This window comes from Neofelis nebulosa, chromosome 1, assembly GCF_028018385.1.
Source record: "Neofelis nebulosa isolate mNeoNeb1 chromosome 1, mNeoNeb1.pri, whole genome shotgun sequence".
NCBI lineage: Eukaryota > Metazoa > Chordata > Mammalia > Carnivora > Felidae > Neofelis > Neofelis nebulosa.
This window is the reverse complement of record NC_080782.1, coordinates 152,930,612-152,958,487: the sequence shown is the minus strand read 5'-3', so window position 1 is coordinate 152,958,487 and position 27,876 is coordinate 152,930,612. Positions and strand designations below refer to the sequence as shown.

Genomic DNA, 27,876 nt, shown 5'->3' with positions numbered 1-27,876 from the left:
CACGGCCTCATTAGACTATATTTGCATAGTGGTTTCCCGGTGTTGGCTGGGAAAGATCCAAAATGGCGCACCGGAAAGAGGCCCTGCGGGGACTGGGAGGACGGAGGCGGGACCAGAGGAGCCGGAGAATGTGGAAATACTAAGGCGAAGGCGGGACCTTTCGGGGCGCGCTCTTCCCTGAGTTCCCGCTCCACCCTTCTCTGCGTTCACTGCCAGGAAACGCGTGCGTCCATAAGAGTCTGGGTCTGAACTCCGAGGGCGAGGACAGGGCGTCCAGCTGGCGTGTTGTCGGGGCCGGGCGGATCCGCAAGGACGGCGTGAGGGAGGGGCCTCGCCGCCCCCTTGACCCCTGTGCAGCTGGGACGCTGACCACCCCCCTTCCCCCCCCCCCCCCCCATCTTGCATCTCCTGTGCTTTCTGAGGTGGGAAACAGAGGCAAAAGGAAAAAAAAAAAAAAAAACTAAAAAAACTAAATCTCCTTACAACTTACAGCCCACTGAGGAGTCCCTGACTAGGGCGAGTGTAACATTCCTCAAGGAAGACCTAGTCCTCTTCATGCTTTGTTGGGGGGACAAGTGGTTATCTGACCGGATCGCAGTCATGCCTGACTGGAGTCTCCATCAGTTTGTAACTGCCTCAATCATTTACAAGGAAAAAAGCAATCTAATCACTAGCCAAACTTCCAGAAACCTATAGATTCAGTTTTCCGGGTCCCTGATGTCTTCCTCTCGCTGTAGGGGAGAAAATCTGATAGGCTCAGTCACTCCTCACAACCCCCCGTGCTGCCTCTGCCCACTGGTGCTGTCGCCGCCCTCTAATAAAACCACATTGTGGCACTGATGACGTCTCAAGAATTCTTTCTTGGCGGTTGGCTCTGAACCTCAGCAATTTCTACATTACTTCCCAAAGCCCTGTGCACAGAGACCCCACCATTTTCAAATCCTCTTGCTCTGCTCTCATCACTTGTGTTTTCTACATTTTGCCTGAGGCGTGGGAGGGAGGATCTTTGACCAAATCTTTGGTCTGGGGAGGATGGAGGGAGGCAGGGTGAAAGAAATGACCCAACACTGGTTTGCCAAACTAGATGGTATCTCAGTACAGGGAAGACAGTTCCCCCATCTCCTGAGGAAAGACACATCGACTAGGGTGGACAGGGTTCCCTCTTGGGGAGGCTCACCAGACCAAGAGGTCCACGGATGGAGGATGCTCCCCTGACCCAGGAACCGTAGTTGGGGCTTCCAGAGAGATGTCTCTGGGCCCCAGGCTATCCAGATGACTCTTAGGGTTCAGCGGGGACACCTGTAGCCCCAAAGGATTGTTACTGTCTTTGTCTTTCCTCTAGGTGGACAGGAGATCCCAACTCTTTGCCTACTGGAAGGCATGAAACAATGGATCTAAACCCACAAATTAACATGGCTAAGGTACACTACAGGCTGCCAGAAAAATCCTTTCTAGAAAGGCTCAGGGATGCTCTAACTACCCGTACCCATTTGGGCCCCGAATCCGAGGCTGGCCAACTGATTCCTCGCCCGGTCAACCCCTGACACCAGAAGACAACTTGAGAGGCTCCCCTGCCCAAATGCAGGTGGCCTCTTCCATGTTTTATCAGTGGGATTTAGAGGAGGAAGGCCAGGATAGAGAAAGAGAAGGGGAAAGGAAGGGCAGGACACCAGCACACTGCTGGCTGCCCTGTGACCTGGCCACTTTAGCCTCCGTGGTCTCGGTCCCCTGGAACAATGGCCGCTACTGGAAACTGCTACACTTTAGGGAAACCCAGACACTGGGGACACACATGTGTCCCCAGAGGGAGAAGCTATCCACTCCCTACCCCCTTTGCAAAGCAATGGGACACTGGAGGAGGGACTTCCCCCCAGGACTGCCCCTTCTCCATGGATGGCCCTGCAACAAGGAGACCCTATGCCCCTTCCAGCTCCTGAGCAGGAGATTACTAGGTGACCCTGGAAGTGGCAGGTAAGACTTCAATTCCTGTTGGATGCGGAGGCCAATTAATTACTGGGTCCTAACCTCCTCAGGGCCTGTCTCTTCTCACTGGGGTCTGTGTTGCTCAGCTGTCAGGACTCTGGGAGTATCTTCTCTGTCCATCCCCTGGGTCTGTGTTGCCCAGTTGTCAAGACTCTGAGAGTATCTCCTCTGTCCAGGAGCGCTCTGATTGCATGGACAGCACTGATTTTCCTGTAGCATTGCTGCTCTTGGTATGATACCTCTGTGTCCTTATCTGCTTTTTTTTTTTTAATTTTGTTAGAGTTTATTTCTTTTCAGAAGGAGAGAGCACTCAAGCAGGGGAGGGGCAGAGAGAGAGAGAGAGAGGGAATCCCAAGCAAGCTCCAGACTGTCAGCTCAGAGCCCGACACAGGGCTTGAACTCACAAACTATGAGATCGTGAACTGGGCCAAAACCAAGAGTCAGAGACTTAACTGACTGAGTCACCCAGGCGCCCCATCCTTCCCTATTTATTTTCCCAGAGTCTAAGGCATCTCAAGTGCCTAAAATAAGTAGGTAAATTCTCAATTTCCACATGGGTGAAACCTCCTCCTTTGCAGTGAAACCCCAACAACCCTCAAGGAGACAAGTAATAGTGAGGGAGCATAGGACAAGCTGACAGGTTACAAACTCCACTCCCCACCCTCCACCCCCTGGTGGAATGTGTGATATTCCTCAGACACTCCTGGCTGCCCAAGAACAAAGGAAAGGGGTTTTAAAAATGAAATTCCCTTACTGCCTACAGCCCATTGAAAAGTCCTTGACATAGGCAAAGTGACCTCCCTCTAGGAACTCAGCTGCCTGTATGAGGACACTTTGCTGGGGCAAAAGGGAATCTTGGCTTAACATTATCCTGACCCCCCAGGACCCTGTAAGTCTACTTCCTTTATCGCAAGTCCCCCAAGATAGATGCTGGCAATCATACTCCAAGCTTATGGCCCCCGATATATATCTCAAGGCTCTCATTACTGAGGTTTTATTAAACGGTAATAAATGGTGTTTCCCTAACAACAGCCAGCCCCTCTCAAGGTCCTGGAAACCTTGCTTCCAAAATTCCTTAGAGACTTACTCTATCCCTGACTGCCTCCCAACCTGAGGGTGTATAATCAGTTACCCCGTCATGACCCCAGTACAGCTTCCTGCCCACAGCTCCTGTCCTTGTGCTTTAATAAAATCACCTTTTTGCACCAAAGATGTCTTCAAGAATCCTTTCTTGGCCATCGGCTCTGGACCCCACAAACCCCCATCACCCCAAAACTTCATCACCGTGGTCTTCCCAAATCACAGGGCCCTAGACCTACTAACTGCAGACCAAGGAGGTACCTATCTATATGTAAAGGAACAGTGTTGTTTTTCCATGTTAACCAGTCAGGCAAAAGTCCAGGAAAACACCCAAAATGTCCTCCGTCCTCCACCAGGCAGACAAAACTGAAGAACGGGGCCATTCCCTCAAAGAAGGGAAATCCTTGTTGCTCTCTGTCCTGGGGCCTCAGCTCATCCTTCCAAGTGTCCTGGGCCTAGGCCTTGGCCCACACCTTCTTAGCCTCCTCTTTCACTTGCTCCCTTCCTGATTCGTTGGACAGTCCCTTGGAGTAACGCTGGACACACATTCCACACTAGAGAGACCAATCCTGACAGAAAGCAAGGAACTTTGACTCAGGAGCATCACCCCTTCACAGCAGAAAATAGTCACACAAAAGGCCTCCGCTGCCCCCCCTCAAGCCCCTCAGATTTCAGGCCAAAAGTCCTCGAGTGGGGAGTGATGGAGGAGGCAACTACCCAGGTGTGAGCAGGGAACCTGACTTACCAGCTGTTGGAGACCATCAACCACCCCACTGCAAGCAGAGCAGAAGTTGGGGACAGCCAGGGAAAGTTCCAGACAGTATGCATGCAGTCTCCCCAGTATCTACTGCCCCCAAGTGACCCACAACTTCATTGTAATACATCTACATTGCAGCTTCACCCCCACAGGTGTTACATGTCACGTACCCTTCAGGTTGCAGGAGACAGTGACCCCTTCCCCAGTGCCTCACCCTATACAACTCTCCCATCTGGCTGTCCCGGAACCAGATCCTTTTATAATAAGCTGATAATCAAACAAGTACAATGTTTTCTCTGGGTTTGTAAGAGATTCTGAAAATCACACCCATCAGGCTGATACGTCCCCCAAACTGGTAGACTTCCTAAACTAAAGACTCTTCCTTATGTATTTCCCTTTGGATTTTTCCACTTACTGTCTTCACTTTGGGGTCAAAAAGTGGGGGTAGGGATGAAGATAGGAATATTGATGATTAAACAAATTGCAAGTACTGAGAAAAAGAAAACTGTAGATAGGAAACATGGAAACATAAACTGCAGTTACAGTGTGATCTGTGGGAATCATTTTCCAGGATTTCTTAGGGTTTCAGAACAGGACACTTGAAAAGTCATCTTTCAGCCTGTTTTCAATCGTGATGTGTGTATTTAAAGCTGTATTCAGTCTAAAATACAGCTAAGCTCAATCACTCTTGCAGGTAGTATTTATTTCTTTTTATTACCATGTAAATATTTCTGGAGCATCTGTGTGGCTCAGTCGGTCACAGTTTCGCATCCGACTTCAGCTCAGGTCATGATCTCACGGTTCGTGGGATTGAGCCCCGCATCAGGCTCTGTGCTGACAGCTTAGCCTGCTTGGGATTCTCTCTCTCCCTCTCTCTCTCTGCCCCTCCCTTGCTCATGCTCTCGCTGTTGCTAAAAATAAATAAATAAACATTAAAATAAAAACAAAGGGGTGCCTGGGTGGTTCGGTCGGTTAAGTGATTAAGCGTCTGACTTCAGCTCAGGTCATGATCTTGCAGACTGTGGGTTTGAGCCCTTGAGTCGGGCTCTGTGCTGACAGCTCAGAACCTGGAGCCTGCTTTGGATCCTGTGTCTCCCTCTCTCTCTCTGCCCCTCCCCTGCTCTCACTCTCTCTGTCTCAAAAATAAACATAAAAAATCAATTTGTCAATAAATTATATTTAAAAAATTTTTAAAAATTAAGTTTTAGGAGAAAAAAAGAAAATCTATAATTCTATATTGCCAGAATTTCAATTAGACTACAATAAAAGCATGTTTGCTAAATAAATAAATAAATAAATAAATAGATAAATAAATAAATAGATAAATAAATGCTTTTAATACCACATACGAGTCCGTTTTTAACCCAAATGTGACCAGGTTATATCCTATTTAGTGTCCATATATATCAAATTTATACCTGATTTTGGTTAGTGACTTGAAACCATAGCACACTAGGAATGCAGAACACGACAGTTTAGAATGTAATGAGCCCTTTCACATGACTAAACAGATGATAAAGGTTTCTCATGCTCTCAAATGACAAGTGAGTTCCCTGCTTGTGCTAACAATGATTATGTTGATCTAGAGTTCCTTGCACTAGAAAGTAATGTCCTTCTTTCACGTTTTTGATCCATTTTACTTTACATTCTACCTTGCTAGAACTTAAGATGTAAACATGGTAGAAAAAATGAGAGATACTGGAAATATCTAGGCGTGATATATATGGGAGCTACTGCACGCTAAAATGTGTGGGAGCAGATAAGCTCTACTTAAAAGGAAATGTGTTTCGGGGCTCCTGGGTGGCTCAATCGGTTGAACGTCTGACTCCGGCTCAGGTCATGATCTCACAGTTCGTGAGTTCAAGCCCTGCAACGGGCTCTGTGATGGAAGCTCGGAACCTGGAGCCTGCTTCGGACTCTGCATCTCCCTCTCTCTCTGTCCCTCTCCCACTCTCTCTTTTCTCTCTCTTTCTCTCAAAAATAAATAAACATTTTAAAAAAAGGGAAATTGTGTTTCTTTAAACTCCTATATTGGGGGGCACCTGGGTGGCTCAGTCAAGTGACCAACTCTTGATTTCGGCTCAGGTCATGATCTCTTGGTTCATGAGTTCAAACCCCATGCTGGGCTCTGTGCTGACAGTATGGAGCCTGCTTGGGATTCTGTCTCCCTCTCTTTCTGCTCCTCCCCCACTCTTGCTCTCTCTTTCAAAATAAATGAATAAACTTAAAAAAATTAGCTCATATATTTTGGGGTGGGGAGGAGGCTGATTGCATCCAACAAAAAGATAACTGGAAATGTTGAGGTCCTACCCCTGGAGCCTGTTAATGTGACCTTATTTGGAAGGAAGGTCTTTATAGATGCAATCAGGTTAAGATGAGGTCATACTTGACCCATGTGGCTCTAAGCCAATGGCTGGTGTCCTTATGAAAAATGGGGAAATTGGGCCACACACCCATGCAGAAAGCCACATGAAGATGGGGACAGATTGGGGTGATGCGTCTACAAGCCAAGGACTGCCAGGGAGCACTAGCGACCAGAAGAAGCTACATGGAGGCACAGAATGCTCAGAGGGAACCTCGGATTTGGAGCCCCCAGAACCATGACACAATAAAGGTCTGTTATTACTTCAGGGTGCCCACTTTGTGGTAATTTGCTGTGGACACTGAATACACCGTTCAACTCAGTATGCTGAAGGAAAAACAGAGTAAACCAAAGTAAACACGAAGTAAAAAAGTAGATATAAAAGCAGAAATTATTAAGCCAAAAAATAATAAATAAACTACAAAGCAAACTCTTTAAATCTATGATTATATTCATCTAATGCAGGGTGAAAGGTTGTATAAGTTCTCCATTTATTGTGATTTTTTTTTAACAAGGAAAAATCAGCACTTAGATACAGAAGGAAACAGCATTGTAAAGGTCTTGTACTAAAGTGTTAATAAGTCGGGGGGTGGGAGGGAGGGCAGGGTGGGTGATGGGTATTGAGGGCACCTTTTGGGATGAGCACTGGGTGTTGTATGGAAACCAATTTGACAGTAAATTTCATATATTAAAAAATAAAAAAATTAAAAAAAAATTAAAAAAGAAATAAATAAAGTGTTAATAAGTCAAGTTATAACCCAAAAATTTTAATTAGAGATTTATGAACACTTACGTGTTATTTGAAAGCCTCCTTGAAGTATTCAACAAACTCTACAACACAGAAAGCCAAACTTTGCAGAAGGACGCAGAGAGATCACACAGATGGACGGACACATATCAGGTGAGCTGAAGTGAGAATTGAAGCAATCACCGGTCTTAGAAAGTTCACAGCCAATACCATGATGTTAACAGACAAAAACGTAGGACAGTACATTTGTCACCCAGAGGCACAGAAGGACTTCTTCAACAAAACTAAAAAAGTACAGAATTTAAGGCAAAATCAGTGAAATGGAAATTATAGCAGAGTTAAGAACAACTATTTTCTTAGTGATACTGTATTTCATATTCGAAAGTTGCTAAGAGGATAGATCTTAAAAATCTTGTGACCATGTGGGGTGGTGGACATTAACCAGACTTACTGCGGTAATCATTTCACGATATATCCAAATATCGAACAAAGATACTGTATACCTGAAACTAATGTAATGCTATACGTTGAATGGACCCCAATGAGAAAAAACAATAAAGGTCTAAATGTTGTTTGGCAACAACGTGAGACCAGTTTGCACCTTTACTAGACCAACAAGAATAGAAGAGCTGTCAGATGTTAAGATGAGCAAGGCTGTATGGAGAAGGAGGGAGGGTGGCCTGGGACGGCACTTCCTCTGGGGGGTCTCTCCCGTAATCTCACATGACTGCAACCTCACCAGATGAGTAAAGAAGGTCATTTCCTGGCAGGTGCAGGAACCTCAGGATATCTTTGAGACCTCATGAAGAGGAATTTGCCCAATTCTACAGGTATTGCAGCCTGTCTGATGGCAAGTATTTGGCTTGGCTTCCGGCCTGGAGAGGCTATTAAAGGTTCAACCCGGAGATTCCTTATAAAAGTTTCCAGCAAAGCAAACTTTAAAAGATCCTCATGACCAATCCCTATTCTTGCTGAGCTTATATAAATAATTAGGCCAGATTTGTTAAGACTGGATTTGTTCTACAAATGCATTGGTCTCAATTTTGCTATCTCTGGAAAGGGTGAGTTTTAGAACAACTAAATTTCAAGAATGCACAGTTATGGATGTTAAATGCTAGTTACGATTGTCTTTAAATGTTTGTTGTTTGCCTAAACTAGACAACTTGAAGTAAACTTCAGAAAATTGTTACAGTATTTCATATATAGGCAATCTTCTGTGCTTGTTATACTATGTGGATAATAATAAGACCCCATGGGCATATGATTATTTAAGCACCTGAACAGGATGGATCTCTAAATATGCAAACCATATCTTCCCTAAACCTGGTCTGATAGTTACCAGAAACCCACCCCTTTCAAAGACTTGGAGGTGGACTTTACAGATATACAACCAAATAGAGGATTCAGTTTCAGGTATCACCCCATGGGTCCATCACTCCAGAGTTAAGGCCAACTCAGATGAACCCTCAACCTGGCGAAGTGATCCAGATCCAGTCAACCCGCTTAAACTGACCCTCAAAAAGACACTGGCTCCTGAGATCTCCAGCCCTGCTCCAGCCACGCCCCGGAAGATGGCTGGCCTGCGCATGACAGAAGCTTGAGGAATCAACATGTGGACCAAGCCCAGGGGTTTGGATGCAACTCTGCCAGCCCTTGCCCCTTACTGGTGCCATAGCCCTGATCTTAATTCTTACTGTTGGGCTGATAGAGAATGCACCAACAAGCTGGACATGGGACAAAAGATGCATGCTGGGTCTCACATACCTCCTCTGAATGGGAGAATTATTAAGTATTGCCTATATATTATGATAACCTCTCTCACCTTCACAACTGCCTCTTACCCACTTTGCCCCCAGGATTGTTATATGACAGTAAGGGAGTCAAGGGCATTCAGCGCCTTCACCTCCCTCCACAAAGTTTGCTACAAGGGGAAAACATCCACTCTGTCAGTCACCCGGTGCCTCAATGATAAGTATTGGACCATAGAGATAACCCAAAATGTCGGGAACCCATGTCACAACAACGGCCTCCAGAGAGGGAAGAGAGCTTGCTACACTTACCTTCCTCAATGGGGGATCTCGGATGGGAGAGAGGTGCACAACAGATCCCTTCAAACAGTTATGAAGGATACCCAGGATAGGGTAATACAAGCCATAAAGGCAACCACTCCCCTGGGCAGCCTACCAAGGTTTGAACCTTTCAGCCCTCAATCAGATGCTTACCAATTCCCCACTCCAACGTTGGACTAACACCACTCTACCAGTCCTCCACAAAATAAATAATCACGCCCAAACCTGCTGGATGTGCTTCCCCTCAGCCGGAGGGCTTACTTAGCCACTCCTATCCCTTCGACCTGGGAATTCCTGAAAATCTCAAAACCAACACCTCTGTCTTAATTGGACCCCTGGCCACTGGGGTCTGGCTCACAAATGCCGAGAATCTAATCTGTACAGTCCCTGAAGGTATGAACAGTACCTCTCTATGAGGAAGAAATACAACCTTAAAGAGGAATGCAACCCGGTGTTTAACCCCTGGAGTGTTCTGTGTTCTAATTCGTCCTACCGATGCTTAGAGGCCAGCTGGACTCAGATATGTTATTCCGTCTTCCTAACCCCAGATATATCCATATACACTTAAGATCAGCTCCTAACAGCCTTTAGCCTCAAGTCCCGGGCTAAATGGGCAGTCCTGCTACCCATTCTGATAGGAGCGGGAATTTCAACAGGAATAGGAACCAGAAGAGGAGGCACAGGTTCATCCATAGGACTACACCATAGACCATCTCAAGAGCTAAATGAACAGGTGGAACGGGTGGCAGATTCTCTGGTAACCTTACAAAGCCAAATAAACTCTTGGCGGCAGTGACCCTCCAAAATAGGCAAGCCCCCGACCTCCTCACTCCAGAAAAAGGAGGGACCTGTATCTCTCTGGGGAAGGAATGTTGCTATTTCCTAAACCAGTCAGGAATAGTTATAACTAAGGTTAAGGAACTCAAGGAACGAATTCAATTTAGACAACAGGAAAGTATCAATGGAAAGGATGGGATCTCACAGATTGGGCATCCTGGCTTCCTGCCCTGGTGGAACCCCTCGTCTCCATAATTTTACTTATATCCATCGGCCCTTGTATACTGAATGCCATGGTACATTTTATTGAAAACACTGTTCCTCGCCAAACTACTGCACATATCTTAGCCTTCTGAGAGTACCAACCTGTAAAACTGAAAGGTGATGCTTACTAAAAGTTTTTTTAAAAGGCATCAAAGGGGGGAATGTTGGAGAAGTGGATAAAGTACACCAAAGATGGCTGATTGAGCTAAAGCAAACTCTGGTCTCTAGCTTAGAGACCCCTCCTCCGGGTTCTTCTTCCTTTGTTTGCTGCATGTGCAAACCACCAACCACCCCCGCACAAATATGGAGGCTGATAACTATAAATTACCCTTCCCGCTCACATTCAGGGCTCAGATCTTTGGAGAAATGGTCTCCTCTGACCCACCGGTGTTAAATAAGTCTCCGATCCACCAAGATCTCCGAATGCCGCTTGGTTTTTCCGCCAGTGTACCAGCCTGGTTCCTTAACAGACGCAGCCCTGGGAACCCACAGAAGTAGCCCCCTGAGGAAGAAAGGAGACTTGACTCCTGTAAGGAAGGGCAGAAAGTCCTAGAAGCACATGGCCTCCTAGTTTCTGCATCCTGAAGCCCTGACATCTGAGGCCTTGGGGCCCCAGCAAGGACTGCCGAGGCCATGGCTACCAGTTCCTTGCCCACAAGGTCTTGCCCACAAGACCTTTAGTGCAGACCCAGGGCTGCAGGTCCTGCAGACCCAGGGCTTCCCCATGCAGTCATGTGCAGCCACGTGCCCCTTCCTCTGGGTAACTGAGTGTCACAGCACTCTCTAGCTCTCTTTTTTATATTTATTTGTTTTTGAGACAGAAGGAGACAGAGAATACCAAGCAGGCTCCACGCTGTCAGCACAGAGCCTGATGTGGGACTCGAGGCCACGAATCTTGAGACCATGACCTGAGACGAAATGAAGAGCAGGTGGCTTAACCGACTGAGTCCCCCAGGCGCCCCCAAAAGCTGTCTCTCTGATGGTGGTCACCTCAGCATACCTGAATAATAATAGTAAGACCCCTATATTTTAAAATAGCAAAAAATGGCCCACAGTAAGAGGCAGTAGAGGCCACAGCCGGGCTGCAAGCTCAGGATTTATGGGTGGATTGTGGGAGGCAGAGGGGGGCACATTATGGGTGGATGTTGGGTGGCCAGGGGAGGCAGAAGGGGGAGCACATTATGGGTGGATGCTAGGTGGCCATGTAGATAGCCAATGCTTATGCAGGAGGGAGGTGTGACCAGGCTCCAGAAGGTCCCAGGGCCCAGTTGCAGGAGACAGCGAAGCCAGAGGCCAGGTTATCTATTTTTCTGGGAACAGCAGCAGGCAACTACTTTCTATGATGAGTGGAAGTTGCAAAAAGCATTCAGGTCTCTGACTTCTGAAGTCAAGACCAGTCATTCGTTGTAGGAAAAAACAAGCCACTGAAAAAAAGTGAGTATCAACCCACGGAGGCAAGTTGAATTCAGTAATAGTGTATGCTGGTAGCTTTGGGAAAGAACTGGAGTTTTTCCCTGAAGGAACACGAGATAAATCTGTGTATATCAGAATCACACGCTGTGAAACAAATAGGAACCGACAAACAACAAAATATGTGTAACTAACAAGAGAGAACTCATGGGAGTTATGCAGATGGGAACCCAAACCACAGGTGGGGAGGCGAAGTGAGCGAGAAGCCGGGGTGCAGGCCGGCGGTGTGCAGGAGCTCGCGTGGGTACGCGGAATAAGGAGGCTGAAACAGCAGCCAAAGCTCCCGCCACCACCCCCCTCCCCCAGCCCCTGGGAAAAGCATTTCTTGAGCCCATTCCCACTTTGGAGAAATTACTGGAGGTGGTTCCCTCTCTCAGATACTAGGATGCCTTTGCTGTCCCAGCAGAGGGCTGGCCACGGAGGTCGGAGACAGCCTGAGGCTGCAGACAGCCCACAGCAGGAGGAGACGAGGCAGAGCCTTGGAGGGGCTGACCCTGGGCAGCCGGATGCCCAGTGCAGGCCTACCACGGATTGGTGGATCCGGAGTTCTGAACGCGAGCCTCCCGTCGCCACCCCCCTCCCACAGTCCCGCTCCCAAGCGAGTCTGAAAAGCTGGCTCTCTCCCAAGACCGCGAACTGAGAGCCAAGGGCGTCGGGAAACCCCGCACAAAGTCACTTAGTTGGAACTGCTGGTGGCCCCCGTGGCTATCGTCGGCCGGCGCCGCCCCCCGGGGTCCCCGGGCGGGGCGGGGCGAGCGGGGCGACGACAGAGCACAGGTGGGGGACCGCGGAACCCCCTCCCCCGGCCGCCCTTCCAGCGCGCTGGGAGGGCCGGGTGGAAGCGGGGGGTGGGTACAGGGGTGCAGAGGTGCAGGTCGCAGGGCGTTGGGGTGGGAGCGCAGAAGTGCAAACGGTGCCTGGAGGTGTAGGGGTGCTGGGCACAAGGGCCACGGGGATGGAGAACTGCAGAAGGTGCCGGGAAGTGCAGAGGTGGGGGAAGACGGGGGGGGGGGGGGGGGGGGCACAGAACTGCAGAAGGTGTCAGGACCTGCAGAGTTGATGGGAGGCGGGGGGGGGGGGGGGGGGGGCGGGTGTTACAGAATTGCAGCGGGTGCTGGGAGGTGTAGAGGTGGGGGGAGGCAGGGGGGCGCACAGAACTGCAGATGGTGCGGGGATGTGCAGAGGTGTAGCACAGGGGCGCGGGGACGCAATACTGCAGGCGGTGACGGGATGCGCAGAGGCTGGGGGTGCGGGACCTTCGCCTCAGGGCCCCCTCACGCCCACAGCCGCCTGGGGGGCACCCCTTGGGCACACAGTCAGTCTCAGGAGGCCCCTGAGATGAACAGGAAGAGCCAAGCCTCTGGTATTTACCAGAACAGCCCATCTGGATTGGTTCAAACAATCCTACCCGATTGGCTGAGGCACGTTCTGGAGCTTTCCAAAGCTTCCCTTTCCCAATCGCCTTTGCTGCGCCCTCAGTTTGGTGTCTGAGCTTGGAATCTGTTGTGTTTTGTCCACGCTTGTGCCTTAATGTTTTCACCCCTGTCTTTGGACATCCTCGCGATTTCCTAGCATGCGGGTGACAATGGCAGTGCGGCTGCCCTGGACGGGAAGAGGGGGAACCTTGGAGAAAACCTAATGGCCTGGGGTGTCCCCAGGGCACGGTCCTGTGGGTGAGGCCAGCTGCCTGCCCAGCCCCCAGCCTCCTCCCTACACCCTTCCATCTGCCCCATTCTCCTTTCCCAACACCCTCGTGCACATCTCTCCAGAGCTCTCCCTTCCCAGATGCAGACCACCTCTCCTGAAAACTCAAAACCTATCAAATACATCAAGTATAGGAAAATCGTTCTCATAAAATGTCAGGTTTTGTGTTTTCGGGCGTATGTGCGATCCGGTTTCTAGATCTCTTCTGTTAAAAAGTAAACTGAGGCCTCTTGGGGCGCTTGGGTGGCTCAGTGGGTTAAGCATCTGACTCAGCTCAGGTCATAATCTCACAGCTCATGGGTTCCAGGCCTGCATGAGGCTCTGTGCTGATGGCTCAGAACCTGGAGCCTGCTTTGGATTCTGTGTGTCTCTTTCTTCCCCTTCCCCTCTCATGCTCTGTCTCTGTCTCTCTCAAAAATAAATAGACATTAAAAAATTAAGCTCCGGGGCGCCTGGGTGGCTCAGTCGGCTAAGTGTCCGACTTCAGCTCAGGTCACAATCTCGCAGTTCGTGGGTTCGAGCCCCGCGTCGGGCTCTGTGCTGACAGCTCAGAGCCTGGAGCCTGTTTCAGATTCTGTGTCTCCCTCTCTCTCTGACCCACCCCGTTCATGCTCTATTTCTCTCTGTCTCAAAAAATAAATAAACGTTAAAAAAATTTTTTTTAAATTAAAAAGAAAAGTAAACTGAGGCCTCTTAAAAATGTTACAAATTTATTTGAGCAAAACTTGATTGAAATCAGGCAGCACACAGTCTCCCAGCAGATAGCAGGGAGTGCCAGGGAGCTGTAGGAAATGAAAGACTTAACCAGGCAGAAGGGTGCAGGAATGAGGAAGTAATTCCAGGCAAGAAAGCAGGTGGCTTATGGCAAGGCCACTTTCCTTTGGGGAAGGGACGGCAGGGGCCTACCAGGCAGATTTTGTCACCAGTGCTGACCAGGGAATCCTGATTGTCTGGTCGAAGTTCCCATTTCTGGGAGAGCTAACACTGTCATTGATTGTTTCGGTTTGGTGAGCTGGGGCTTAGAAGTGACTCCATATTTGGGGTCTGGAGTCTTGTTTTTTTTTTTGTTTTTTGTTTTTTTGTTTTTTTTTTTTTTAATTTATTTTTGGGACAGAGAGAGACAGAGCATGAACGGGGGAGGGACAGAGAGAGAGGGAGACACAGAATCGGAAACAGGCTCCAGGCTCCGAGCCATCAGCCCAGAGCCTGACGCGGGGCTCGAACTCACGGACCGCGAGATCGTGACCTGGCTGAAGTCGGACGCTTAACCGACTGCGCCACCCAGGCGCCCCTGGAGTCTTGTTTTAATAATCCCTCCTACATTTTTAAAAAAATGTTTATTTATTTTTGACAGAGAGACAGAATGAGAGAGAGCAAAGCAGGGGAAGGGCAGAGAGAAAAGGAGACAGAATCCGAAGCAGGCTCCAGGCTCTGAGCTGTCAGCATGGAGATCATGACTTGAGCCCAAATCTGAGGCTTAACCGACCAAGCCACCCAGGCTCCCCCTCCCCTTCACTCTTGATGTTGCAGATTCTGCTACTGAACCAGTAGCTGCCCAGCAAAAACCCCTTGAGCCTCTGGCCACAGTCAGTCTTGATTATCTTTTAACTGAGTAAGGAGGTGTGTGCTGAGGCATTGGAAATCAAGGGGAAGGTTTGTGCCGGGCAGAATGACAGGATTGCCAGCATCGCATTGTGGAGAATCCAACAGACATTGGAGGTTAGATTATCCCCCTCAGCAATGGCCCGAGATATGTGGCCAGTGGCATTATCTGGTGTTTACAAATGACCAGATGGCAGGGGGAGCCTTCCTCAGTTTGGGATACGCACCCAAGTTTCAACATCTGGTGGCTTGGCAGTGGGGTCCGTGGTCAAGAGTACTCAGCAGGGTCCTTTTGCTGAATCTTGCTCTTGCAAGAACGTCAGAGTAAAACAACGGTCTGTAAATGGCAAAAGTTAAAAATGCCCATGGCCAGGGGTGCCTGGGTGGCTCTGTCAGTTGGGCTCCCGGCTTCAGCTCAGGTCATGATCTCGTGGTTCACGAGTTTGAGCCCCACACCAGGCTCTGTGCTGACAGCTTGGAGCCTGGAGCCTGCTTCGGATTCTGTGTCTCCCTCTCTCTCTGCCCCTCCCCAGCTCACACTCTGTCTCTCTGTCCCTCAAAAATAAATAAAAACACTTTAAAAAATGCCCATGCTCAAAGATTTGGTGAGTGTTCTTTTGATAAGGAAGTGTAGATGTTTCTGTGGCATACAATTTAAGGTGCTAGCTGGACAAGGAGAGTATCAACAGATTTCTATGTACTTTGAGCATTTCATGTATATTAGTAACATACACCCACACATACAACTTAAGGTTTACCATGATGTGTTTGAAGGTGCTTGCTGCATGATTTGTATACCATAATTGCATATCAAATCAAGCTAACTGGTCGACGTCTTTCTTTAACAAGGTGAGACACACGTCCTTTGAGATATTCCAGGATCCCTCTGGGAAATGTCAAAGTTATTTTGAGGTCAAAAGGCTCCAGGGGCTCCTGGGTGGCTCAGTCGGTTAAGCCACCGACTTCAGCTCAGGTAATGATCTCACAGTCAATGGATTTGAGCCCCACATCGGGCTCTGTGCTGACAGCTCAGAGCCTGGAACCTGCTTCGGATCCATGTCTCCCTCCCTCTGTCCCTCCCCTGATCATGCTGTGTCTCCCTCTCTCTCAAAAATAAATATATGCATATATATATATATATATATATATATATATATGTATATATATACGTATATATATGTATATATACATACATATATATACATATATATACATGTATACTGTATACATACATATATGTATACATATATACATGTATATATACATGTATACAGCTCTGTGCTGAGCTGTCAGCACAGAGGCTGATGTGGGGCTCAAACCCACATGTATACATGTATATATATATGTATATATATACGTATGTATATATATATATGTATATATATATATATATTTTTTTTTTTTTAAGTTTAAAGACAACATGGGGAGCCTATGTGGCTCGTCAGTTAAGTGTCCGACTTCAGCTCAGGTCATGATCTCACGGTCCATGGATTTGAGCCCCATGTCAGACTCTATCCTGATGGTTCAGAGCCTGGAGCCCACTTCAGATTCTGTGTCTCCCTCTCTCTCTGCCCTTCCCCTGCTCATTCTCTCTCTCTCTCTCTCTCTCAAAAATAAATAAACATTTAAAAAAAATTTAAGGCTCCATTTAGAATTTGATTTGGGGAAAATGTCAGAAGGTTTGGACATTTGGTTAAATAGGATCACAGATTATTATGAAATAATACTTACTCATCTACTCGACCAAAGTGGCAGTTTAAGATGTTAAAGGCCCGACCCTGTTTAGCTTCCAAGATCAGATGAGATCAGGGGCATTCAGGGTGGTATGGCGTAAGATGAGAAAACTGGATTTTCTTACATAATCAAAGACCTGCTACAGACAACGTGAAACACAGTAAGGTATTTTAGTAGGACACAAAATCTTTGCTGTCTGTGCAGATTACTTAAATGTTAAAAAAATCCTGGTTATAATTTCTTATTTTTTTTAAGTTTAGCTATTTATTTGAGACAGAGAGAGAATGAGCAGAGGAGGGGAAGAGAGAGAGGGGGATAGAGGATCTGAAGTGGGCTCTGAGCTGTCAGCACAGAGCCCTACATGGGGCTCAAACTCACAAACCATGAGATGGTGACCTGAGCCAAAGTTGGATGCTTTACTGACTGAGCCACCCAGGTGCCCCTGAAAATGTGTCTTTGATTTGGTGTCTGACATCTGTCCTCTGTGAGGTTTTATTTTTTTAATTTTTTAATTTTATTTATTATTATTATTTTTTCTTGAGAGACAGACATGAGCGGGGGAGGGGCAGAGAGAAAGAGGGAGACACAGAATCTGAAGCAGGCTCCAGGATCTGAGCTGTCAGCACAGAGGCTGATGTGGGGCTCAAACCCACAAAAGCAAGATCATGACCTGAGCTGAAGTCAGCCCCTTACCCAAGAGCCACCCAGGTGCCCCTCCAAAATCCTGATCTTTTACGGTATCTGCAAGCATCATGAAATGTATACAGGACATTTGGGGAATGGTAAAGACAGGTGGACCTTGAATTGTTTCTAGAACTGCATTTCTGCTTTTGCAAAGCAAAATCCCTTATGGGATAAGGACAGTGGCTTTTAATTCCCCCAAAGAATCATATTAGAGCCTGAGTGATATCAAGGCGCTGAGGCAGCCATCCAGCCATATTACACTCAATTTGCTTCGTGATATCAGGGACATTTCCAACTACAATGGAAAGCAAAAGATTCCTATGTTCTAGGTTTATAGCTGTGTGTCTTTGGAATATTTCAGTACATGCTTCAGCACAAAAGGCTTCAGAATGTTTTCCTTTATCTCTGTGTACATAGCTTTATTTAACTTAGGAGAAGAGGCCTAAAAATAAGTTCCTAGCAGGCTCTGAATATCAGCTTCCAGTTTGGCCAACCTGTGATGATAGAGCCATGTTTAAAAACAAAAATCCTTTTAGGGGAGCCTGGGTGGCCCAATTAGTTAAGCATCCTATTTCGGCTCAGGTCACGATCATGTAGTTCACGGGTTTGAGCCCCATGTCGGGCTTTGTTCTGACAGCTCAGAGCCTGGAGCCTGCTTCGGATTCTGTGTCTCCCTCTCTCTCTGCCCCTCCCCTGCTCATGCTCTGTGTCTCTCTCTCTCAAAAATAAATACACATTAAAAAATTTTTTAATAAAAAAAAACAAAGATCTAATTTTTAAAAATGTTTTTCTCCTGCCAGTCCGAATTTGGAAAGAAAGGGACAACGTGAGATTTCACCTTCCTCTCTCCATCAGGCACCACAGATGGAGATCTGCTAAGCCTTCTCACCCTTTGCCAGCTCCTGCTTTTACTCCCAGGACATCATCTGCAGGTTCTGGAGTGAGTCTAGTGTCCCAGCAGGTCTCATCTTGGTCACCAGAAACTGTAAAGGAGGAAAAACAATTTTCTGTCGAGCCTTTATGGTGACTACTTGGCTGAGCCCCCTTTTTCTCTGGGACACCTCTTCATCTAGGTTAAAAGTTCTCCACTGTGGCCACTGTGTCTCAGGATTATCTTTGGACATCCAGATGGCTAATAGACACATGAAAAGATGCTCAACATCACTCATCATCAAGGAAATATAAATCAAAACCAGGATGAGATACCTCTTCACACCTATCAGAATGGCCAAAACTAACAACTCAAGAAACAACAGATGTTGGTGAGGGTGTGGAGAAAGGGTAACCTTCTTGCACTGCTGGTGGGAATGCAAACTTGTGCAGCCACTCTGGAAAACAGTATGGAGGTTCCTCAAAAAGTTAAAAATAGACCTACCCTATGACCCAGCAATTACACGACTAGGTATTTACCCAAAGGATAAAAAAATGCTGATTCAAAGGGACACATACACCCCAATGTTTATAGCAGCACTATCACCAATAGCCAAATTATGGAAAGAGCCCAAATGCCTGTCAACTGATGATGGACAAAGAGGATCTCTTTTGCACTTCTAGTGGGAATGCAAACTGGTGCAACTGCTCTGGAAAACAGTATGGAGGTTCCTCAAAAAAACTAAAAATAGGACTACCCTATGACCCAGCAATTGCACTACTAGGTATTTATCCAAGGGAAACAGGTGTGCTGTTTCAAAGGGGTACATGCACCCCAATGTTTATAGCAGTCCTATCAACAATAGCCAAATTATGGAAAGAGCCCAAATGTCCATCAACTGATGATGGATAAAGAGGATGTGGTATATACATGCATTGGAATAGTACTCGGTGATGAAAACAAAATGAAATATTGCCATTTGCAACAACATGAATGGAGCTAGAGTGTATTATGTGCTAAGTGAAATAAGTCAGTCAGAGAAAGAAAATACTGTATGATTTAAGTCATATGTGGAATTTAAGAAACAAAGCAAATGAGCAAAGGGAAAATAAGAGAGAGAGAGGCAAAACAAGAAACTGACTCTTAACTATAAAGAACACACTGATGGTTACCAGAAGAGAGATGGGTTGGGGGTGTACTAAATGGGAGATAGGGATGAAGGAGTACACCTGTTGTGATGAGCACTGGGAGTTGTTGAATCAATTCTACACTTGCAACTCATATTACACTGTATGTTAACTAACTGAAATTAAAATTAAAACTTAAAAGGAAAAAGATTATCTCTGGTTGTTCAGCCTTTAAACAAAATCTGATTTACTTGAGGCCTCACATAGGACCCAATCCAACCCCAGACCTAGCCCAGTTTCTAAGTCGGACCCAGTCTGACTTCAGCCGATTTCCAGTCTGGAAAGAGACATGCTCTGATAAAGTCTGAAAGTTCATAACACAGGAGGACCAGGACCAACCAGGACTTACCCATGACCACTGGAGGCGGCAAGACAGCCATGGGCTCAGAGGGGCTCAGCAGGTGCCTGTGCCTGGTTCCCGGTTGCTCTGGGACTGACAGGGGTTTCCCTGAGGTCCCACTTCTGATACCAGCACTGCTGAAAGAGAAACTGAGGTACATTGAAAATTGTGAGAGTGTATTTCAGCAAAGACTGATTCGAATCAGGCAGCACCCAGTCTTGCAGACAAGAAGGCGTTCGGAGGAGCCGAAAATGAAAGACTTCTATAGGCAGAAAGGGGGGAAGCAAGGAAGTCATAAGGGGCCAAAGGTGGGTGATTATTGCAAGGTCACTTTCCTTTAGGGAGGGGACAGCAGGGGCCTATCAGTCAGATTAGTGGGACAGGGTGATTCCTGATTGTTTCATTTTAAGTTTATTTATTTATTTTGAGAGAGAGAGAGAGAGAGAGAGAGAGAGAGAGAGAGAGAGAGAGAGAGAGAGAGAGAGAAGAGAAGAGAATCCCGAGCAGGCTCCTCGCTGTCAGTGCAGAGCCCAACACGGGGCTCGAACCCACAAATTGTGAGATCATGACATGAGCCAAAGTTGGACACTTAACCTACATTTTTACCAGGTGCCCCAACATTTTTACTTTTTTTTTTCCTTTTTTTAGTTTATTTTTGAGAGAGAGTGTGAGCAGGGGCTGAGCAGAGAGAGAGGGATACAGAGGATATGAGCCAGGCTCCATGCTGTCAGCACTGAGCCCGCATCGGGGTTTGAACTCAGGAACCGGTTGAGATCACGACCTGAGCCAAAGTCAGACACTCAACCCATGGAGCCACCCAGGCTCCCCACATGACTTTTGCATATCTGTATGTAGACGGGAAGTAATAGAAATATACTATATACGCATGAGGACGGGAGCTCACTCTCGTGGAGGAACAAGTAACCAGAAAGGCCTGTGTGGCCTCCAGAGCATTTTGTCCCCTGACCCCAGCCCCTGGGGGCACCCGAAACCTGTCCTAGGTGGGGAATGGGTAGCTGTGCAGCTCAGGGGCTGAGGGGCCAGCACATCTGGCCTTTGTGTCTGCGTGTCTGTGTGGTCACTGAGATGGCAATGATCCATCCCACAAGCTGCTCACCCAACACCAGATTCAGTTCCCTGACCCGCCCCCCACCTCCCCTCCACCATGGTCTCCAGCCTTTCGTTCCCACCTGGAGCTGGGATTTGACTGAAGACTCCCTCTCTCCTGCCTGCTGAAACAACATGGAAATGAGCACAGGAAGAAAAGGACAGGCCCAGCCTGAGAAGCAACCCCAAAACCTTGCATGGGTGCGGGGTTAGCACCTGTCTCCTCCAGGGTCTTGTACGCAAGGCCGGTCACAGGAGCCCCAGCACCCCCGCCACAGCCTTTGTCTCAGGTGCACGCTGGAGGCTGTCTCCAGGACAAAGGCCGGCCAAGCTGCCTTCCTTCTTTGCTTTGTAAACCTGCAAAGCATGCAAGGAGGTTTACCTCTTCTCTGCAGAGCTCCAGTGTGCGTGCACTGTCACTGCAAGCACCCACCTACCTGCAGCTCCCCGCCCCAACCATTATGGTCTGGCACCCTTCCTGCATCTTCAGGGTGCTGCCTCCCTGCAGAGCCCTCCCCCCACCCCACACCCCTGCAGGATCCATAAGCAGCGAGTGCTGCTGTAGCTGTTGGGGGCGGGGGGGCTTGCAACATTTCATCTACAGCAATGCTCATTGGTGGGAATGTGTAAGACACCAGGCTGGGGTGGGGCAAAAACACTGCACAGCATCTTTATCCCAGCAGAGAAAAATGATGGTGTCCGTGGTGGGCACAGGAATTCAGGATGATGAAATGTGCTCCTTTCACTGACTCCATCATTTGTTGAGCATAGTTAAGGAATTGCTACCAGCACCAGGCACTGTGCACTGAAACCATTAAGAAAAAAAAAGTTTTTCTTTTTTATTTTTTTATCATCCGACCCCCTTTTTAAATTATTCTTCTAGAGGCGCCTGGGTGGCTCAGTTGGATAAGCATCCAACTCTTGATGTTAGTTTAGGTTGTGATCTCATGGTTGGTGAGATTGAGCCCTGCATCAGACTGTGCTCTGGGTGTGGAGTCAGCTTGGGATTCTCTCTCTCTCCCTCTGACCCTTCCATGCTCCCAAGTGCTCACTCCCTCTCTCAAAAAAAAAGACAGGTCCAGGGCGCCTGGGTGGCTCAGTCGGTTGAGTGTCCAACTTCGGCCCAAGTCATGATCTTACAGTTTGTGGGCTTGAGCCCTGCATTGGGCTCTGTGCTGACAGTTCAGAGCCTAGAGTCCGCTTCAGATTCTGTGTCTCATTCCCTCTCTGCCCCTCCCCCACTTGTGCTCTGTCTCTCTCTCTCTCTCAAAAATAAATAAACTGTAAAAAAAAAAAAAAAAAAAAGACAGGTCCTCCCCCAAAAAAAAGACCCTAACTGCCATCAATACCTTCCTGGGGTTTCATCACAGGAGGGAAGAAAGAAGTCCATGCCACAACCAGACAAACGTTGTCACAGACTATCACACCTGCTATCTATTCTCCAAAGGGCCCACTCATCTTTCCTAAACACCATTCACTGTCCCCCTCAGAGGCTCACAGCCCCCTCCCCTGCTCCAATTAGGATGGTATATAAGCTCTCAAGGGGCGCCTGGTGGCTCAGTCGGTTGAGTGTCCAGCTTCAGCTCAGGTCATGATCTCACAGTTTGTGGATTTGAGCCCCACATTGGGTTCTGTGCTGAACACTTGCTCAGAGCCTGGAGCCTGTTTTGGATTCTGTGTCTCCCTCTTGCTCTCTGCCCCTCCTCTGCTCGTGTGTGCGTGCTCTCTCTAAGATAATAAACATTCAAAAAAAAAAAGATGGTATATAAGCTCTCCAATCTCACCGCTTTGGGAGATAGTCACCCTTTTCCCCTGGGAGGCCCCCATGCATGTAATAATAAAAATTAATAAATTCATACACCTTTTCTCCTGTCAATCTGCCTGTTGTCGGTTCACTTCCCAGAACCAGCTATCAAAGCCAGGAGGGTGGAGTGAAAGCATTTCCTCCCCAACATTATAAATGTGTTAGAGCTTCAATATCCACCGGAAGTGAGCCTCACTGAGACAGAAAGACCTTCTCCAAACAGTGAGTTTCAAGACTATGTCAGAGAAGTCTGTGCTCACGAAATCTGCAGGCAAAAGAAAAGAGATTCTTGCTTGGAGTGCACCTCGTGTGCAAGATCGGGCTTCCGACGTCTCCCACTGGTGCTGGGAAGCAAGACTATCATTTTTATACTCATTAAGCTCCCACAGAAAAAAAATAATGATGGCTACAAAAGTGGTTTGGGGTAATGATCCAGCAACAAGCCTTTTTTTCTATTTCCTTAAGGCACCTTGTATTCAAAGGCTTTATTCTTTTAATGGAGTCAGCGATTGTAGAATTCAGTACAATTTCGTCTACAATACTTTCATCTTTCCAGGAGAGACCAATGATAAGATTTTGGACTTTTTTTTTTGTCAGAAACTGAAACACAGAGTGATGCATTGGTGTTTTACTATTTTTCTTCTACACAGCACATCATAAGTAGTGTTCCTTCTTCAAAATTGAGTGCAATTCACTATCCAAATATTTAAAATTTCTTGGCACCAATCAGCCTGATTTTCAGGGTCAGCTCCTGCCTCCCACGTGTTTAACTCAGGACATATTTTCTTCAGCCTTTTGCTACCCATCCATAAAATGGAGTTGATAATAGTGCATACCAGGAAAGTGTCTTATCAGCACTAATGTGAATTATGTATTAAATGGTTACCTAGATCATAATGAGCTCTATAGAAATGTTCGTTAAATCAACTCCATTTTTTAAGGTAAATAGATAAAATGGTCAATGCTGAGTATATCCAAAGCAGCTCAAGGCACCCACAATCTCAAGAGGCCCATGGATCTCACAGGACATGTGTGCACACACAAGACATGTTTGTACAGACCTATTTGTACATAGAGGGCATTTGTGTGGGTATCTTGAAAGCATCTTGCTGACTGTTCTGAAGCTGTGATCCATTTTGTCTGTTGGGGGCACCATTAAGTTTCTTGGCCTCTGGATAATGCTCTGGATGGTTACAGTGGCCAGGTAAGTGACACCCAGACCAGACCTTAGACCTTCTCAAAGTGTGATATGCATCTGAGTCTGTTTAAAATACATCTGGTGCACCTGGGTGGCTCAGTCGGTTAGGTGTCCAACTCTTTTTTTTTAATGTTTATTTATTTTTGGGAGACAGAGCATGAGCGGGGGAGGGATAGAGAGAGAGGGAGACACAGAATCCGAAGCAGGCTCCAGGCTCTGACCTGTCAGCACAGAGCCCAGTGCAGGGCTCAAACCCACAAACTGTGAGATCATGACTGGAGCCAAAGTCAGACACTTGACTGACTGAGTCACTCAGGTGCCCAAGAGTCCAATTTTTGACTTGAGCTCAGGTCATGCTCTCACCGTTCTTGAGATTGAACCCCACATCGGGCTCTGTGCTGACAGTGTGGAGCCTGCTTGGGAGTCTGTCTCCCTCTTCTCTCTGCCCCTTCCCCACTTGCTCTCTCTCTCTCTCTCTCTCTCTCTCAAAATAAATAAAAATAAACTTAAAAAAAAAAAGAAAAAGTGGGGCCTGGGTGGCTCAGTCAGTTGAGCATCCGACTTCGGCTCAGGTCATGATCTTGCAGTCTGTGAGTTCGAGCCCCACGTCAGGCTCTGTGCTGACAGCTCAGAGCCTGGAGCCTGTTTCCCATTCTGTGTCTCCCTCTCTCTCTGCCCCTCCCCCGTTCATGCTCTGTCTGTCTCTCTCTGTCAAAAATAAACATTAAAAATTTTTTAAAAAAGAAAAAAATACAACTTTTGAGTCAATACCTTTGAAATGGGGCCCAGGATTCTGCATTTCTATTTTTTCTTATGTTTATTTATTTTGAGAGAGAGAGAGAGAGAGAGAGAGAGAGAGAGAGAGAGACTGCACAGGGTAGGAGCAAAGATTAGAAGAGAATCCCAAGCAGGTTCCATGCTCAGTGTGGCCCAACACAGGTCTCAGTCTCAAGACCATGAAATCATGACCTGAGCCCAAATCAAGAGTCGGACTCTCAACCCACTGAGCCACCCAGGCACCCCAAGAGTCTGCATTTCTGAGCTTCCCAGGTGTGATGCTCAAGTAAGTAAATTCTTAACACCTTATATTTCCATCTTGGCATTTAACATATAAGAGACCTTAACTCATGTCTATAGGAGTTAATTTAATGGGGGAGGCAACTCAGGGACTGATAACTTCTTGTGAAAACAAGACAACATATCCAAAATGGAGTGCCTCATGCTAAGTGCCATGTCACAGAACCAAGACTGAATTTATTGCAAGTGTCAGCTGTCCCAGAAGTGGAGCATTAAGCTCCAGTGAATCAGGAATCACCTGATTGTGGGAGGCTGGGCCTGGTGCCAGGCTGAGACCGGGTCGAGCAACGGTTCCCTGTTGACTCAGCCAACCTGGTGGTTCCCCCTCCCATTCCCCCATTTTCAAGGGCATACGAAAGCCTTGTCAAGGCTGAGAAAGTTAACTCCTGAAGCCTGTGGTCTGTGGGTGTTGGCAGTAATGTTACCTCCCCTTTTTCTACCCTAAGTCAAATGGAAACAAACATGGGAACTGTGTTTTGCTAGCAATCTTATCAACAAGGTCTTGCCGTGACCCGTTTAGAAAATTCACAAGGAACACAGAACTAAATGTTTTGGTTGGCAGCGATTATGTGAAACCTGTTTATTCTTACAATGGCCTGACCCATAAGAGTCTTGATATAAAAGATTGTGTACAGCAACAATAAAGCCGTCACTTGGGCCATCAGCCCAGGGGACCCTCCAGTTCCCAAACTGTCTTCTCTTCTCTCTTTTTTTCCTTACATTCCCCTACCCTCAGGACCCTGATCTCGGTGTTTGTTGCACCGGTCGCAACACTGATCAGCACTAGTGAGGTAATCAGTCTAATAGGCCTCTTCCATTCTCTAAAAGAAAGTGACCTTGCAATAATGCTATTTTTCCTTTCCTGTGACTTCTTGTTCCCTCTCCGTTCTGCCGATACAAGTCTTTCATTTTGTACGGCTCCATGGAAATCTTCTCTATCTGTTAAATTGGATGTTGCCTGATTCTAAGCAACTTTTGTTCAATAGATTCTTAATATTTTTGGTAGGCCTCAGTTTAGCCTTTAACAATTCTATAAGCCTGTGTTCTGATGCGTTCACAGACAAGATGAGACCCTAGATACGGAGTACCTAGCACGCAGCGATCACTTCAAAAGAAATTAGTCAGCATTGAAATCAAAGGACTGTTTCCCCGGAAGCCCCTTCATCAGTCCTTCCACTTGCAAGTCTGCCCTGTTGCTACACCTCCAATGTGAGTGCCTTCACAGATTTTCAGTGTTCAGCCATTTGGATTTACGCCTGAATTCTGACATTGGACTTTTGTTGGGGGAATGATGGGAAATAAATAGTTAAGTTATTCCCATTCCCCTTTGCTGAATAAGCATCAGCTTGTCCTCCCTAGCTTTGGGCCTCAGAAATGTGTTTACCCCTTGCCCGGAGAAGATGGAGATGCAGCGTTAAACAGACTTTTATTTCCTTATTTATTATTATTGTTATTGTTTATGTTTATTTTTATTATTATTATGTACCCCATCCAGAACCGGTGACCACACAAAGGACCCTCCTCTCCCGGTTTGAACAAAGATGCTCAACCTGACTCCCAGCGCGAGGCACCTGTGTCTTCGGATTGGTGGGATTGCCGTGCAATAGGAAATAAGAGCCAGCATCCGCTATTTACATAAACTCCTAGCGGTCCCGGAGGCTCAGAGCCTGCCGTCCAATCAGATTCCCACGACTTGGAGGCTTCATTTGAATATGGACACAATAAATAGCGCTGCCTGCGTTCGGCGCACTCATCTCGGTTCCTGCGATCCCACCGCCCGGTTCCGGTGCCCGGTCCGCGGCCCCCTGCCCCTTCGCCCGCACCCTCGCGCCCCAGCTACCTCCACCCTAGCCGCCTCCTGGCGTTCCTGTGTACCCCGCAAGCCCCGAGCCCGCGTCCCTGCGACGCCCCCGCCGCCCCCACCCGGGCATCCGTGCCCCCCTTGGAGCTCCTGTGCCCGCGCTGCCTGAGCCCCGGAGCCCCCACCGCCGCGTTGCCCCACCCCCACGCCCGCGCTGCTCGGCCAAGCCGGATCCTTCCCACTCCGCCCAAGAAGGGCTCCAAGAAGGCCGTCACCAAAGCACAGAAGAAAGAGCTGCCGCAAGGAGAGCTACTCCATCTACGTGTACAAGGTGCTGAAGCAGGTGCATCCCGACACCGGCATCTCGTCCAAGATCATGGACATCATGAACTCGTTTGTCAACGACATCTTCCAGCGCATCGCCAGCCAGGCCCCTGCCTCGACCATCACTCCCTCGAGGTGCAGACGGCCGTGCGCCTGCTGCTGCGGGCGAACTGGCCAAGCACGCTGTGTCTGAGGGCACCAAGGCCGTCACCAAGTACACCAGCTCCAAGTGAGGCGCGCCGGGCCCTGGAACCCAAAGGCTATTTTCAGAGCCACCTCTGGGCTCAGAAAGGAGACTGCCAGCCGCTCTGGTTGTGATGTGCTGCTCCAGCAGGGTTCTGGGGGGCGCTGCAATGCGCCACGGAAAGCGAGACTGGACCTTCAAAGGCGCAGACCCTGCAAAGGCGCGTTGAGTCAGCATCTACCCAGCCAGCAGCCAGAGAGGGCGCGGCCTTAGCTTTAGGCAGAGACCCTGTCACCTCCAGGAAGGCCTCAGGCCAACCTCCCTACTAGCACCCCCGTGTCTCTTAATGGATTAGGTCTGCGTGTGCTAGACGGACGTGGGGTTCGATGAGACCCTGGGTGTTGGGCTCAGTCTTGGCGGTGACGCTTGGGCTGGTCCTTCCTTCCTTTGCCTCTTGCCAAATACACGAAAGCAGTGTTCAGTTTAAGCAGCTTTTTGTGGGCACCACAGTTCCTGTTTGAAAAATCAGAACAGTGGGTGCACAGGTAGTGGCCTCCATCATCATACTCTGCTAAAATCATTCATATTAGGAGATCGGTTTATGTGGGTTTTTTTTAATTTTTAATGTTTACTTTTGATAGAGAGAGAGAGAGAGAGAGAGAGCGTGAGCAGAGGAGGGGCAGAGAGAGAGAGGGAGACACAGAATCTGAAGCAGGATCCAGGCTCTGAGTCCCAGGTCACTCAGGGCT

General features: G+C 47.7%; 1 pseudogene; it reads left to right on the top strand.

Moving 5' to 3' along the window:
• Nucleotides 1-62: 62 nt before the first annotated feature.
• On the top strand, nucleotides 63-27,614 carry LOC131484293 (histone H2B.3, sperm-like; annotated as a pseudogene).
• Nucleotides 27,615-27,876: the final 262 nt, after the last annotated feature.